This window comes from Ornithodoros turicata, chromosome 6 (assembly GCF_037126465.1).
Source record: "Ornithodoros turicata isolate Travis chromosome 6, ASM3712646v1, whole genome shotgun sequence".
Taxonomy (NCBI): Eukaryota; Metazoa; Arthropoda; class Arachnida; order Ixodida; family Argasidae; genus Ornithodoros; species Ornithodoros turicata.
Genome location: NC_088206.1, coordinates 4,011,360 through 4,028,083, shown reverse-complemented (window position 1 = coordinate 4,028,083; position 16,724 = coordinate 4,011,360). Strand labels below are relative to the sequence as shown.

Below are 16,724 nucleotides of genomic sequence, written 5' to 3'. Positions count from 1 at the left end.
TGAATGAAAGCTTGTAACCATTAAAAGCCCTATCGAAATTGCTTGGTCCCTGGCCTAAACCAGCCCAGCAAAGCTCTGCGCTCAAAGCTGTTCTGGACACCATCGGACTTCGATTGTTATGGTGAAGGGGTTCGTTATTTTATTCCCCGCATCCTCACCAGCAATGGGGGGTAGAGTATCGCCTGTGGTAATGACCCTCCCCACTCTCCAAAGTCAAATATAAAGATGTTGCTTCAGTGTTTTATATTTTATATTTTTGTTGTTACTGTTGAATGTTAGGTCAACATTCTATTGTCAACAAAGATGAGTCACTGACGCTCGCGTGACAGACATTGCGTTCATTCTAGCTCCTTTGAACGGAATAAACACCATCGTCATCCCTCTCTCATCTGCAACAGTTACCTCTTGCAACAAAGATCCTACCCCAAATGCACTTTCACAGGTCATTGACAGGATTTCGGTACTGACAGTTTTTGCAAAAAGTTTCCAAAGTGTTCCACCTCTACAAGCCGAGACATTTTAACATGCTTGACACAATGCAGATTTTTTTTTTTTTTAGGACACGAACATCAGATTTTCTAAACCATTTTTAAACCACTTGAAATCAAAACTGCTGTTTTTTCATACCTTGTGGATTTGGCAAGCAGACATTCTCCACATGAAAAATGATTTGCTACACTTCTATACCACAGAGGAACACGGGGTATTCGAAATCCAAATAAACCACTTGCACATTCTTGCATATCAAATTAGACAAGAAAGTTACTCGTGTTGTAAGTTGTCCAATTCACAACCATGTTTTTATAACAACTGCCCATCCGTATTTGCTTACTGGATTGACAATGCACTCTCACCTTTGGTAGTACATTTGGGAAAGGGAAATGTAACTTCACATGCAGAGGAGGATTTCACCAAACTCCTCTAGAAATATTTTTCTGGCTACATTACTGGCATTCAACACACAGAACACTAAGTGAAGAGATAGACAAAGCACCTGAAATTTAATGTACAGAAAGATGAAAATCACACACATTTAATACACAACAAGTCAATCATTATACATTAATTAGATAGCATCAGCACATACAAAATGAACTACTTAATACACAGAAATCTCACGCAATAATCAGATAGCATCAGCATGTACAAAATACACATCACTGAAACACTCCCAATGAACTATTCAATATCAGAAAGAAATCCTTGCACATTATTCAACCATAATATAGTGCATGTGAAGCCACACACAGCGTCGAGGGTATAATTTAAACATTGCTTTTCAAATAACCAGGCGGATCCAACCTGACCATTTGAAATAACCGAACCGAATAATCGCTTCACTGCAGCAAAGTCCGCCCGGCAAATGACATTCAACCACGGCAGTTTAGTAGAGTTAAAAACAGACACATCAACATTTGCGTACGTACGCTCATGCACATACACGCACATGCTACACACACACACAGACACGTGCCTGTTGCAATACCATACCAGAATCTTGGAGACTGATTGATGATTGAATAAATTTGTACTGGCTAAAAGTAATGATTCATTTGTTTCTTAGACTTTAATTTGGTGGGGGTCCTGGTTTGGTATGTACAACGTGCGCACGTGACATGCACACACATTCAAAACATCCACGCAACATGCAAAATGGTCGACTGTCATTTGCACGGTGCGAGCCATGTCGCAGTGAAGCTTAAAGGGAACGCAAAAGATGCGTCATGGACGTCCAAGGCATGCGGTTGCTGCCATTGGGGGGGGGATGAAAGTGCGTCCTGGGCCGGCTTTATGGGAACTGCACCCACATTCGTCTCTGTCTGCGAGGAAAACCCAGGAAAACCAAGCAGAAGGTGCAGCCGGTACAGAGCAATGCCCCATACCTCCCAGCTCCGCTGGTCAAGTTTGTTCGTGATACAAAACAATTGCATACTTGTCACACACACTATAAACCTAAACCAATATATAAACCACACACAACTACACTAAACCACACAACAATATAACAATATGTTGTCCATAGCGTGCTAAGCAGTTGCAGCGTTACGTCCTGTGGGATGACATGTAGCTGTTGACTGAAGGTGCTTGAAGCACAAAGACAATATCCACGAGTAAATGTTCACTTGAGGTTGACACTTCGATGTTGTACCGTTGATGGAGTCTGGTAGTCCCCGCGCTCCTGGCTCTTCGGAAAGACCTGCACCGGTAACAAAAAGTAGTCAATGTAGGTGTGGTTGCTTATGAGGTGCTTCAATGGACCACCACAGGGCCCAGAAATGTGTGACAATTCAACGTGACTATTTGCCGAAAATTATTTGCTTCAACCTCGCATCACATTAGAATTCTACTCAGTGCAATACCGCAATAAACTACCATGTACCGAACAAGTACCGCGCAGGCATTTTGAATGACAGTGCATCCTTACAGGGTGCCGGTAAGCATGCTTCCGCTGTTGACACCTGTGACACGCGGCAGAGCTCCCTCCGCGTATCGTTCGAGGGGTACCGGCAGCGTCGAGCCGCACACGTGACCAGCGCAAACAGGGAAGAAAAAAAAAACAAGTGTTTTCGAAAACCAGCCTCTTCGATGTTAAGCAGCCGGGGGCATTCACTTCATGTTGCTTGACAATTTTTGAAACTTCAGTGATTTATTTTTGGAGGTCGAATCTGTTTTGTACTCAGTCACAAGTATGAAATAAATCGGTGGGCGATTAGAGTTATTCGAAATTTCCAACATGAAATTAACATCTGATGCTAATCAAATGCTATTCGCAACCTAGTTTCAGTATTCAAAATTTTCGAATATTTTTCCAATAGTTCTGAAGCGAGATATCGCTATAGCAATTCTGCAAGTCAGCTTCGTCTTATTACACCCAAGCGTTAGGTGAAGCCCACTTCACGTTACCACCCTTGTTCTTTTGGTGTGCGGCTCCATTCTGCAAGTCGGCTTGACCTCATTACACTCGAGCGTAACGTGAAGCCCGCTTTACACTGTTAACGATTTTCTGGCATGAAAGTCTACAGATTTTGGGAGCTCATGGTACAACACTGTACTCCTGACACTGCAGGTTCCAGTAAATGTACTCCAAACTTTCGGAGTTATGTTCAGCAGCAGATGGAAATATGTGCAAGTTTCTAAAAGCACAGTAATGATAGAAATGAGGAGATTCACACAAAGCAGGCCGCATGGAACATGACTCTCTCAACGTAGTTCATCCCACTAATGCACTTCTCTTACAATATGTTATGCTGGATGTTTGGAGCAGAACAGCATTTAATCCATGCAACACCACAAAATATTTCATCATGGGGCATGTACGCAAAATTACTCGAATTTGGCCTTTTCCGATTTTTTAAAATTTGATTCGCCATCTTAAGAAATTGAGAGAATTTATGTTCTGAGGCTGGAACAACGAGAAGGGAATATGAAATTATTCGGGTTCCATTCGCAGTGCAAGTGAAATATTCGTAAACTATACACAATGGAAATTTTGCTATTCGCCAGGCTCTACTATGTATCTGTGACAACTGCGAATAAAAACGAGCCTTTTATAGCGGGAGAACATCAAACAGGCGTTATCAGTTTTTGAGTTTTCCTCAGACACTTTAAGGCAGTTGCCGGGACCGATCCCTGTGAAGTCTGCCCAGGACACACCACGTGAGCCTATAGTTATAAAGGCATCACTCACGTCTCACTGTCTCCTTTGGCTGCACTCCCACCACAGATACACTTCGATTTGCCCCCCGTGGGAAGTCCGAGCTAGTCGCCCCTGTGTCCAGAGCTTCCAAAGGCCAGTTAAGCGAAGCAGGGAAGATGCTAGATGTGCTTGATATGGCTCCAGTTGTATTTGCTTCTGAAATAGAAAAAAGGTCAGAAACAGCGAAACAAAGCATTTTAAAATGCCTGGCCTTTAAGAATGCTCATTAATCTATGAACTGTGAAGTGGCAGCCATAAAATTATCCTCAATGGTCAGTTCAGTCGGTTCATTCCCAGTGTCCAGTTCGTTCTGTCAGTGCCCTTTGCTTTTCAGGCTCGAGAAAATGATGCCTATTTCATCTACACACCAGCTATCTCGCCTTGTTTTATGTTGGTCGACATTCATTGTTGTTCACCATTGTTCATCACTAAGTGATTAATTCTGGTGGAAATTATGCAGAGCGGTCTGCCCTGCCTCAATAAACACTTTCCTCCCATTTCTGTGTCCTTGCCACAATACTGCTCTTGATGGGCAACTAATTGCATGAGAGTTCAACCTATCCTAAAGATGCAGCAATCATTTTCTTCCATGGAGCATTTTCTTCCTCAGAAGCCTCAGAGGCGTTTCAGTATAGAATCTTGGCTGCCTTCTAACCTTACGGAAGAAAAGAAAAAATATCACCACATCTGTCGATGCTAGAGAACCAACGGCTGCACTCCATAGTCGGGTATCTTCCGAGACCATGGGCTGGTGGAACCATCACTCTGGAAAACGAAAAAAAAAAACCAAAAAGGAACACCACACCCATATCTAACCTACTTATCATTATCAATTATAAAAATGATTTTTTTTAAAGTCAGTTTCTTCTTCCTCTGGTCCAAAGTACTTGCTGTGGTTGAATATATCTCTCAATGAGTAAAAGCTCCGACATGTTGATATTATAAGGCAGAAGATGTACTATCGTGAGCATCATATCTCGTTATCGTGAGCATCATATCTCATCGTGTGCATCATCTCGTTTGTTCCCTTGGTCTCTTGCTTCTTCTAGCTGCTCTGATCTCAACAAACAGTTCCTCCGATCTCTGTGTCCTTGCCACAATATTGCTCTTGATGGACAGCTAATTGCATGAGAGTTCAACCTATCCTAAAGATGCAGCAATCATTTTCTTCCATGGAGCATTTTCTTCCAGAAGCCTCAGAGGCGTTTCAGTATAGAATCTTGGCTGCCTTCTAACCTTACGGAAGAAAAGAAAAAATATCACCACATCTGTCGATGCTAGAGAACCAACGGCTGCACTCCATAGTCGGGTATCTTCCGAGACCATGGGCTGGTGGAACCATCACTCTGGAAAACGAAAAAGAAAAACCAAAAAGGAACACCACACCCATATCTAACCTACTTATCATTATCAATTATAAAAATGATTTTTTTTTTAAGTCAGTTTCTTCTTCCTCTGGTCCAAAGTACTTGCTGTGATTGAATATATCTCTCAATGAGTAAAAGCTCCGACTTGATATGAGGCAGAAGATTTACTATCGTGAGCATCATCTCGTTTGTTCCCTTGGTCTCTTGCTTCTTCTAGCTACTCTGATCTCAACAAACAGTTCCTCCAGTCTCTGTGTCCTTGCCACAATATTGCTCTTGATGGGCAACTAATTGCATGAGAGTTCAACCTATCCTAAAGATGCAGCAATCATTTTCTTCCATGGAGCATTTTCTTCCAGAAGCCTCAGAGGCGTTTCAGTATAGAATCTTGGCTGCCTTCTAATCTTACGGAAGGAAAGAAAAAATATCACCACATCTGTCGATGCTAGAGAACCAACGGCTGCACTCCATAGTCGGGTATCTTCCGAGACCATGGGCTGGTGGAACCATCACTCTGGAAAACGAAAAAGAAAAACCAAAAAGGAACACCACACCCATACCTAACCTACTTATTATCAATTATAAAAATGATTTTTTTTAAAGTCAGTTTCTTCTTCCTCTGGTCCAAAGTACTTGCTGTGGTTGAATATATCTCTCAATGAGTAAAAGCTCCGACATGTTGATATTATAAGGCAGAAGATGTACTATCGTGAGCATCATATCTCATTTGTTCCCTTGGTCTCTTGCTTCTTCTAGCTACTCTGATCTCAATAAACAGTTCCTCCGATCTCTGTGTCCTTGCCACAATATTGCTCTTGATGGGCAACTAATTGCATGAGAGTTCAACCTATCCTAAAGATGCAGCAATCATCTTCCATGGAGCATTTTCTTCCAGAAGCCTCAGAGGCGTTTCAGTATAGAATCTTGGCTGCCTTCTAACCTTACGGAAGAAAAGAAAAAATATCACCACATCTGTTGACGTTAGAGAACCAACGGCTGCACTCCATAGTCGGGTATCTTCCGAGACCATGGGCTGGTGGAACCATCACTCTGGAAAACGAAAACGAAAAACCAAAAAGGAACACCACACCCATATCTAACCTACTTATCATTATCAATTATAAAAATGATTTTTTTTAAAGTCAGTTTCTTCTTCCTCTGGTCCAAAGTACTTGCTGTGGTTGAATATATCTCAATGAGTAAAAGCTCCGACATGTTGATATTATAAGGCAGAAGATGTACTATCGTGAGCATCATATCTCGTTTGTTCCCTTGGTCTCTTGCTTCTTCTAGCTACTCTGATCTCAATAAACAGTTCCTCCGATCTCTGTGTCCTTGCCACAATATTGCTCTTGATGGGCAACTAATTGCATGAGAGTTCAACCTATCCTAAAGATGCAGCAATCATTTTCTTCCATGGAGCATTTTCTTCCTGAAGCCTCAGAGGCGTTTCAGTATAGAATCTTGGCTGCCTTCTAACCTTACAGAAGAAAAGAAAAAATATCACCACATCTGTTGACGTTAGAGAACCAACGGCTGCACTCCATAGTCGGGTATCTTCCGAGACCATGGGCTGGTGGAACCATCACTCTGGAAAACGAAAAAGGAAAACCAAAAAGGAACACCACACCCATATCTAACCTACTTAACATTATCAATTATAAAAATGATTTTTTTTAAAGTCAGTTTCTTCTTCCTCTGGTCCGAAGTTCTTGCTGTGGTTGAATATATCTCAATGAGTAAAAGCTCCGACTTGTTGATATTATAAGGCAGAAGATGTACTATCGTGAGCATCATATCTCATCGTGTGCATCATCTCGTTTGTTCCCTTGGTCTCTTGCTTCTTCTAGCTACTCTGATCTCAATAAACAGTTCCTCCGATCTCTGTGTCCTTGCCACAATATTGCTCTTGATGGGCAACTAATTGCATGAGAGTTCAACCTATCCTAAAGATGCAGCAATCATTTTCTTCCATGGAGCATTTTCTTCCAGAAGCCTCAGAGGCATTTCAGTATAGAATCTTGGCTGCCTTCTAATCTTACGGAAGGAAAGAAAAAATATCACCACATCTGTCGATGCTAGAGAACCAACGGCTGCACTCCATAGTCGGGTATCTTCCGAGACCATGGGCTGGTGGAACCATCACTCTGGAAAACGAAAAAGAAAAACCAAAAAGGAACACCACACCCATATCTAACCTACTTATCATTATCAATTATAAAAATGATTTTTTTTTAAAGCAAGCTTCTTCTGGTCCCAAATACTTCCTGTGGTTGAATATATCTCTCAATAAATAAAATCTCTGAATTGTTGCCATTGTGAGGCACAAGATGTGCTATCATCGTTATCTCGTTCGTCCATTGCTCTCGCTTCTAGCTCTAGAGCCTGAATAAACGGTTCCTCCAATTCCTGTGTCCTTGACACAATATTATTCTCGACGGGCAACCAATTGCGTGGGAGACAGTTCCAGCGAAACATAGCGGATAAATTAAAACATAATATGGGGAAATATATGGCGAGAACCTGAAAAATACAAGCAGAACGATTAGTGTACCACATCGAAACAATGTGGAAATGCTGAAAAGGAGGAAGAGGTTAGTATACAGCAGCCGAAAATTAATCCAGCCAAGCCATAGCGATAAGCCATAGCGATAAGCCATAGCGATAAGCCATAGCGATAAGCCATAGCGATAAGCCATAGCGATAAGTCGACTCGCACGCGCTCCGTCAATCCTTCGCCGAGGACGATTCGATATATATAGTTCAAAAAAATATATATATATTATATTATTATATATATTATATTATATATATTATTATTATATATTGAATCCCCCCCCAGCAATACATAAGACGAGTAAAGTGACACAGACACACACTTTTTTTTCCAAACATCACACATTAAAACACACTTCAATTTTTTTATTTCTATTCAATCGCTATGTTCGCACTGAAAGAGAACGTACGCGAGCTAAGCCTAACACGGGCGGGCATCTATGCCGAGCAGTCCAACTCCACCGCCTAACACACACACAGATGTTTGGAGAGGATCTAGGCTCGACCGCATACGAAGATACAGCTAAACATGAATGAGATGATATATGTGCATATGTGTGTGGCGATCAGCAGCTATACGGAGGGATCATCCACGGCCAGAGACTCGTCCCGAAGGTACGAACCCAAGACACGAGCACAGCAGATGTGCTCACTCGCGCTGGTGTGGACTCTCTCACCGATAACCACTAATCGAGACCGAGCTAGCGGGTTTTCCAGCGGCGGGAGGTCCGTGCTTCCATCCAGCGCCGCCACACGTCCGCGGCGAAATGTCCCACGGCGGTACAACTTACTGTTGCGTTTCCCAGTGGCCGATTGACCAGTGTTCCTCGAAGGAGATAGTGTACGAGTGGAATCGTGTTTATATCAATTACATTACTAATTGTCACACTACGAAGTCAAAGCAACACTTTGCATTTTTTTTTATTTTTTATTTTTTGCTATAGTATAAACTAATAATTTCCACTCATAACCATCTCCTTCCATTGTCTCGCTTTTCCTGTCATTCCCCTATCATTTATGACACCTACACACACGCAACACACTCAGAAAAACCCAGGGACGAAATCTTACTCCCTAACGACAACCATCTTTACTCCCTACGTACTCCCGAACAGAAGACACCCCAGGACCGCCACCGCCACGGCTGTCATTAATACAATCATAAAAAGCTAACCGGTCGCAGTGCGCACCCGTCCGCTTTCCCGTCTACCTAAGTAAATCCAGACCCTGCCCTAAACGGCTGCCAGAAATATATGCGCCCGTCCCAGTGTTTCGCGCCTACACCTACCCAGACCAGCGGACGAGCCCGGTATGACGGTGGCGAGCCTTCCATTCCCACGTATATTCCCCATGGTAGTCGTAGCCTAGTGTGTCCGACATACTTACCGACGAGAGACGACCGCGAAGGTGCCTCTGTCGGGGTACCACGCGGTGCGAGCTATCGTAGCTATATTTAGGGGCCCACAACCCCGCAACATCATTACACAAGCACTATATGAATTCGCGTACATGACACTCGTAATTCCCAAAGTATATATACTCCCCTCACTGTCGCCGCGAGCCGTGCCCTTCTTCGTCTTTGCAGACAAACTAATGGTAAAGCTAAAAGCTGCACCTAACCTTATTATATACGGCTGTATGTATATCTTCGTGGACAGCCTCTCACCCAACCCGTATACCCCGAGACCAAGTGCGTCATTTTCAGACTTATATCATAGCTGAGCGAGACAGAGCTGACGACCATGTGATGAGCCTCGCACATGGCCATGAACGTTTATTTTTTTTAATTTATGATAAAAACGAGTAATCGGTAAATATTACATTTTATGCTAGTATTACTGGTATAGAAATAGACTCAGAAATGAGTTTCACTTATGGCGTATTTATTTGTGAGTGAATCCAGAAAGAACGCCATGTGCCAGGCTCACGTTTCCATCACTGTACCCCAGGTGCTCCTATTCTAATCCTCATACAACTTAACGCGATATAGAGTATGGTATTCTTACAGCTAAACCTCACTAGCCTATCTGACATTGCTCAGTGGTGCTGTTCGAGATTCAAAAGCAGAAGGTTCCGACACAGGCTAACGACCAGAATGGGAGGACATTATACGTGGAGAAAGATAGGGATATCCCGATAAGAGAGAACCGAAGTCAAACCAAAGAACGCAGAAGGTCGGAGGACGTTTCTTATCGGCGGACGCGCCACGCGCAACTGGTAACCAATAACCAACCTGAACATGCATTGCACAAGATTCGACCAGACTGATAATGGACCCTTGATAACGCACAACTTTAGGGAATGTCCAGCTTATGAGGGAATGTCCAACTCATTCATGGACGACCACAATGCGATGCGCAAACCTAACCACAAAGACGGACAGAGGACACAGTGTCGGAACAGATACCAAATATCAATATCGTGAACGGAAAACATCCAAGCTAAGCCTAGCATGAACGACATCCACTGAAATGGATCATATTCTAGTGGCGGAGAACCTCTTTACAGCAACCACTGAGACAATATCCTGTAGCTATATGCCTTTCGCGACATACACAGTGCACTACAGATACCGCACTGCAATTCGTTACCTGTCTATCCTAGCTGAGCTTGTACCTAACCAGCTACGGCTGCACGCGATATCCTGACACTACTCCTGTCCTATATACACTTCAACTGCTGTGGCATTAACAGTTAAATTGTAACGATATACATCTCTTCGTGGCTTGTCTCCTTTCAGCTCTCCTCCAGGCTTTTCCGATCGAGTCCTCCATCCGCTGGCTGCTCTCTTCCAGTCGCGTGCCCGACCTATCGTTAACTATTGCACGCAGCAGTTGGACTACGTTAATTTTAATATATTCGTTATCTATATAAGCGCTAGTGACGAGCAGGAAGTTTCTTCATCCCTGGATTCCGGCAGTGCAGCACACTATAGGACTATGTCTAGGCTAAGAGAGTAAGCTATAATACCCTTGCACACTAAGCCTGAGCTATGCTGCGGAGAGAACTACTCTAAACACTACGTTCTATAAAAAGGAAGGACAGAGCAAGAGGAATCACTACTGTGCATTTCAGGGAAGATACTGGTTTTTATCTGGATTTTTGAGATTTTATGAAATTGCGTGGGAAGATACGAGACAGTAAAAATGAGAAATCAGACGCATGTCCAGTGATCCATTTAATTTAAAAAATCATCGTATTCGTATACGGAATGTCTTAAAATATTTATATATAATCACCAGATTACATTATCTGATTTTAATTGTTAAACGGAGGAAAGCTAAAATGCACAGTAAGCACAGAACACACCGTATATATAGCTACAAAATCCCTGAAGCTATAAGCTAATGAATAGCACCTGAGGCACAGCGAGCGAAGAACCCTGCTCGGAACACAACATCCGCTCCAAGAAGAGGCCTTCACTATCCCGATCACACAGCAATCCTGACCAGCGAAGAACACAGAGCCCAATGCACACATTACATATAATTCTTGAGGTTAAAAAAAAAAAAAATACAATTTTGCGAACAAGGAGACCAGGCGCACTGAACAATCTCGCACCAGACCGAAGCTGTATCCCAACCCGCGCGCACAGAATCCCCAAGTTCCCCACGAGGGCCACGGCTTTCCCCCTTTCCCTCATAAACACTCCTGTAACTTAGCACAAAAGAGACATACTAAAAGCTGACATACACTCTATCGTGGGTACGAGATAGTCAGAAACGCCTGTCGGACTCTGCGTCTCCACTAATGCTACAGCTAAGAGTAAGAAAAGGGTGTTTTACCCATCACATACCGATCTTCTATGCGTCGCTCGAGGCGCCACAAAAACCACACACATCTTCACCTACCCTACGTTACACTTTCATCACGGTATCAACGTTAAATCTATAGAAGTCTTCTGCATGTTCTGATGGCAAGTTGTGCTTAAAAAAAAGAAAAAGTAGGTAGTCATGTGCCTAAAATCTAGGCACTGCCCTGAAAAGAGAAAGAGAATGTTACACAATTGGGAAAACAATACATGTAGACAATGCGAGAGCCTCCACCTCCATTTTTGGATCAAGTGTGAGGCGAAATGGAGAAAAAAAGCCCGCCAAAAGTAATTTCAGAATTCGAGCTACAAATTTGGTTGAAATTTCCATTCAAATATGACACAAATATAAATGAATAATAAATGAAATAAATTACAAATAAAACAGCAGCTAACATTAAAAAAAAAAGAAAAACTCACGGTAAACTCAGATCGACCCCCCATACTGTACAAAGCAGACGAACACCAAATGTGCGTCCAATCATGGCCGCTCGTCATCAGAACCTCACCATCCAACCAGGAGGAAGCCCGCGAAAAGCATTAGGTCACGCGATAAATCGACGCCATGACAGTACAAACGCATTTGTCCGAATTAAAATAAAAAAAAATAAAAAAAAAAGAACGAGAACAAAATGCATAGTAACAACTACACACGACCAGTGGCACCAGGAATTCGAAATAATACCGAAAGAGATTAAACTCCACCGAATTACAACAGCGAGCACCGTCGCAAAGAGGTGCCGGACATTGAGCACTAGGTCGTCTGCCATGGAACGCGTTCACGTAAAGTTAGTCAGGACAACTGGAAATACGCGAAGACGGAAATGGCCAGCAGCACTCCCAAAACTTACACCTCATGACGACGTTAAAATTAGTTTAAGACCAAACAATAAAAAGTAATTCGTACCGTGGTTGCTGATAAGGCACCCGATGATGCTGTTAACGTCCTCACGTAACAGCGACCAGAGGCAAACTGAAGGGAGATAACGGGCGCCTTGGGGATCCAAACACTAGCGCCCCTGGCGGAAAGGTAAATTTTTCGGTTAAAAAAACGTAAACTAACAAACTAATATTGTCCGTACCACCAACAGTGTACAACTAATAAACAAAGAAGAAAAACTATAACGTTGCAATAATGATCCATTCAGTATTTACGAAGTCGTCTGCTAAAACTACCGGAGTGATTGACATCGCCGCCAAAAAAAATAATAAAGAAAAAAAATGGCCGAAATTTGATTTCACCACCACCCCAATTGAAAACAAATATTTGGCTGGCTAGAACGCTGAGCGGTTAACGAGGGCTGCTCCACTTGATGCTCCGAACATCATATAAAGTTGAAATGACACAATTTATCTGAAATAAGACGATATAATAGTCGCGGAAGTGATAAAAAGCAATAACCCTAACGCGATCAGGCGACGGGTCACATGGTGTTAAGTTCGTCGGCACGATTTCACTTGAAAGTTTTTGGACAAGAAGAGATGTTCAAAGTTGCCCTGGATTATCGAGCTAATCAGATCAAAATATGTTCGATCTTTATCCGATTATTCTAGCGTTTGCTATCCACATTTCTTGCCTAGCGCCTGCCGTATCTCCGTCGAAGTAGAGATGGGAGTAGATTGAAATCCACTGTCCATGTTCTCGACATGTCTCAAAGGCAATCGAAAAGATGCTTCGAATGTCCCTAATAGTCTATCGCATGCTATATGTCACAAAAAACTTGGAAGGATGGCAAAAGCGATTCAGGTTTTAGTATCTCAGCACAGCGCGGCTCGCTTAGCAGGCAGACGATGTTGTCGATCGAAAGCATGAAAACAGTTCGAACGCTGTGTATATAGCGTTATCGTAAGCAAAGGATCGCCTCAATTAAGCAGTTTCACGTGAATGTACGTTCAATTATAGGTGGCATGCACGCAGAGTCCGCGTATCATACGAACCTCCAAAAACATCACTCGCTGCTATGAGTAAAGGACATTTGGATTCTCAGCTTCTGAAACAACCGGACGATTTATAAATTTAAGGAGTGAGAGGTACACATATGAGTCGGGCTCCATCTGGGGAACACAGAGAAATACATGCAGCCTCACAACAAGCATAGCCAGTTGAAATTACGATGAAATAATGATGAATCAACCAATACGGTTAGTTTAATTGGCCTCAGTTACTGCTATGTTCACGGATATCAACCACATTATACTCACCTGAAGTTCTTGAGATGTGGACTCTCGCGTCGTTATGTGTGGCAGAGCTGAGTCCTTTGATGAATTTCAAATACGTACAGGAGACGAACTTTGGTATGACCAAGACACACATTTATTCGAAAACATATCATGCGAAATATGGGGTAGCAAGAAAGGCGACGTAATATTTCCGAACTGCTTGCCGAGCTGTTGAACTTTAATGCTAAATTCTACAACACATCTGACAAGCTCATCACACCGTATACAAATCGACCTGCAAGAGTCATATCTCGCTACCATAAGCGTACTGGAGTAGCCGGCCCAATGTAGAGTTGGGCCAACATCTCCATATTTTTCTTTTTTATACCAACCAACCAACCAACCAACCAACCAGCATCACATGTGTACTCCAACCAGGGTAGAGATTTGTAGGGATAACCAGCTCAACTTCAGCCCCTTACTGCTAAACAACAACTTTATTTTGAGAGCAGAGAAGGTACCTCTCCAATCCAATTTAAGTGATACATCTACACAACCGAACGTTGCACTCTGGCTCATTAGGTTACATCATTCACTGTACACATGAAGTGTTACTCCTCCAGGACCTAGGTAACCGCAGTAACACTGCAAATGAAGCCTTCCAATGTCGACCAACCTTGCAGAGGGAATGTTATCCATAAGACGCACACACTGCAGCAACCACTGTCGATCAGCTGTTCAAGACGACACACACGCCTTCAGCAAGATATCGTCCACCATTCGGCACCGATGAACTAGACGGTGACATGAACTAGACGTATTACATGATGCACATTGCACACTTCTTCAAGAACAACATGAGAAGCAAAGGGTACGAAAGTGGAAACATCAGCCATGTGCGATGCGAAATTGCGTTCTTCGAACAAAGAGATCACGTGAACAAGGAATATAGGGGAATTTCGGATTTTTGAGCACGGTATAGGGAAATCTAAGAGAGAGGGCGAATACTTGCCCGCGGGCCCATGCGATAGATGGAGTGACTTACGCGTAACAGAGGAGATTTGTTTGTTTTCTGACACCGAAAGCTTTGGGCTTTGAGGGAGAAGAAGACGGAAGGTTTGCGTTGATTTCGTTTTCGTGCCGAATGCGCTAGGATACATACATGAGGGCGAATGAGGGTGTGTTCCCACCCAAATTCGGGCACGATGAAATAAAACTGCGCAATAACTGACCATGAGCTAATTAAGTATGCTTTTGCACATATCGCTTGGCGGTTCCAAATTAGGACCGGCGATCCAGCGGTGCTCAATGGTACCAGGGACTTTAGCAGTACCTTCTTCATCTCAGCTAGAGTGTTGGAATTCGTCAGGTGTGTGTGACTCCCGATGATGATGGTGATGGCAGATTTAAAAGAAGGAGGAGGGGGAAGCGTATCTGCTGCATGTTTGGGCATTTGGGGCTTTTCTGACAGGTATATGTACCAGGTGTTTCAGTTAAATCCTCGGGTTAAATAATTCGCGAACGGGTGCACCAATCGACGAACTTTGTTTTTTACAAGTATCTGTCCGATATCACCTACAAGCTGCGCACGGTGTGAATGAGTGGGAGGCGCTCATTATTTAAATAAAAATTCAAATGAGTTTCATGAAAAAAACATAGCTTCTAAAGTAGGGCGCTGTCGGCATTACAATGGGTACTACCCCTTTTGGGACTTTCAGTGGACACCTTTTAGAGGAAAATCAGCCACCGAAGCGGGTCATTTGTTGCTGTAATTAATTGGTTTCGGTTTACATATTTTGTCGCGGCTGGTCGCGGTGAAGCGCAAAAGGACGCTCTTCCACTCCCTTATCCACCAACGAATTACGTCCTTTTGCGCTTCACCGCGACCAGCCGCGACAAAATATGTAAACCGAAACCAATTAATTACAGCAACAAATGACCCGCTTCGGTGGCTGATTTCCCTCTAAAAGGTGTCCACTGAAAGTCCCAAAAGGGGTAGTACCCATTTTAATGCCGACAGCGCCCTACTTTAGAAGTTATGTTTTTTCATGAAACTCATTTGAATTTTTATTTCAATAATGAGCGCCTCCCACTCATTCACACGGTGCGCAGCTTGTATAGGTGGTATCGGACAGATACTTGTAAAAATGAAAGTTCGTCGATTGGTGCACCCGTTCGCGAATTATTTTAAATGAAACTTTTAACTCCCCTTTAACCGGGGATTTAACTGCAATACGCGGTATAGGGGTAGGGGAGGTTGTAAGGTTTTCGGAAAAAAATCCCTGGCTGTGACTTATCAGGGTTTGGCTTTTACGGGCAGGCGTTTTGGCCCTTTTCGTCATGTATTTTGGGGAAGCTTTGAAAAATCTTTACGGGGAAGGGGTTGCTAGAAAAATCCCCGAAGAATACATTACTCCTCCCTCAACGAGGTTTCTTTCTTTCCTTTTTTTTTTTTTTTTTCAGCTGATCACTTCAAGCTTTTCAGCAGCCCGTCATTTCGAACCTCGAAGTATAGCAGCAGTACAGTGTATTAGTTTTTGTGTGTGTGTCACTTGCTCGTCTGTTTCCATCAAGGATTTCAAAAATCAGTTTTTTTCGTTTTGATGAATAAAAATGAGGTCGATAGATCGTGCACTTACTGCAGTACCTTAGTACCTTTATACCTTACACACTATATAGTACCGACTACCGAACGTGCCATCGCCTCTCTCAAGATATTTTTTTTTTTTTACGTATCTTTTCAACTGCGGATTTTTATGTTAACGATTATGATTTTCGATTGCGATTTTAGGGTTTTTTCTAGGGTGTGGTTTTGTACTAAGGATTTGGGGATGCGTCGCTGTTAACGTTCCGTTATTTCTCCCTTTCCTGTTTCCTCCTTGTCCTTGGAGAACGGCACGGTACGTTCGTGTTGGCACGACGGGAAGCCATGCATTTCTTCCTTTAATTGAAATAGGTTTCGACGCTTTGTTCCAAGGTATGCGAGATAAACTGTATGATACAATAGCTGTGTTCAAAACCCAGTGCTCGTGCGTGTGTTTGTGCACGTGCGTGCACTGTAAACTTTTTCACACCTTTAAAGGTGTGCGCTATGCACATTCAACCTGGTTGCGTAACATTGCATCTCCAGCAT

The 16,724-nt window shown here is 43.0% G+C and overlaps 1 long non-coding RNA gene across 1 annotated transcript; it reads right to left on the bottom strand.

Moving 5' to 3' along the window:
• Positions 1-974: 974 nt before the first annotated feature.
• Positions 975-12,446, bottom strand: LOC135398862 (uncharacterized). Its single transcript, XR_010424144.1, has 3 exons — positions 12,339-12,446; positions 3,689-11,598; positions 975-2,197 (listed from the first exon to the last, which is right to left on the bottom strand). It is a non-coding gene; the product is annotated as an uncharacterized LOC135398862 (long non-coding RNA).
• Between the last annotated feature and the right edge of the window lie 4,278 nt (positions 12,447-16,724).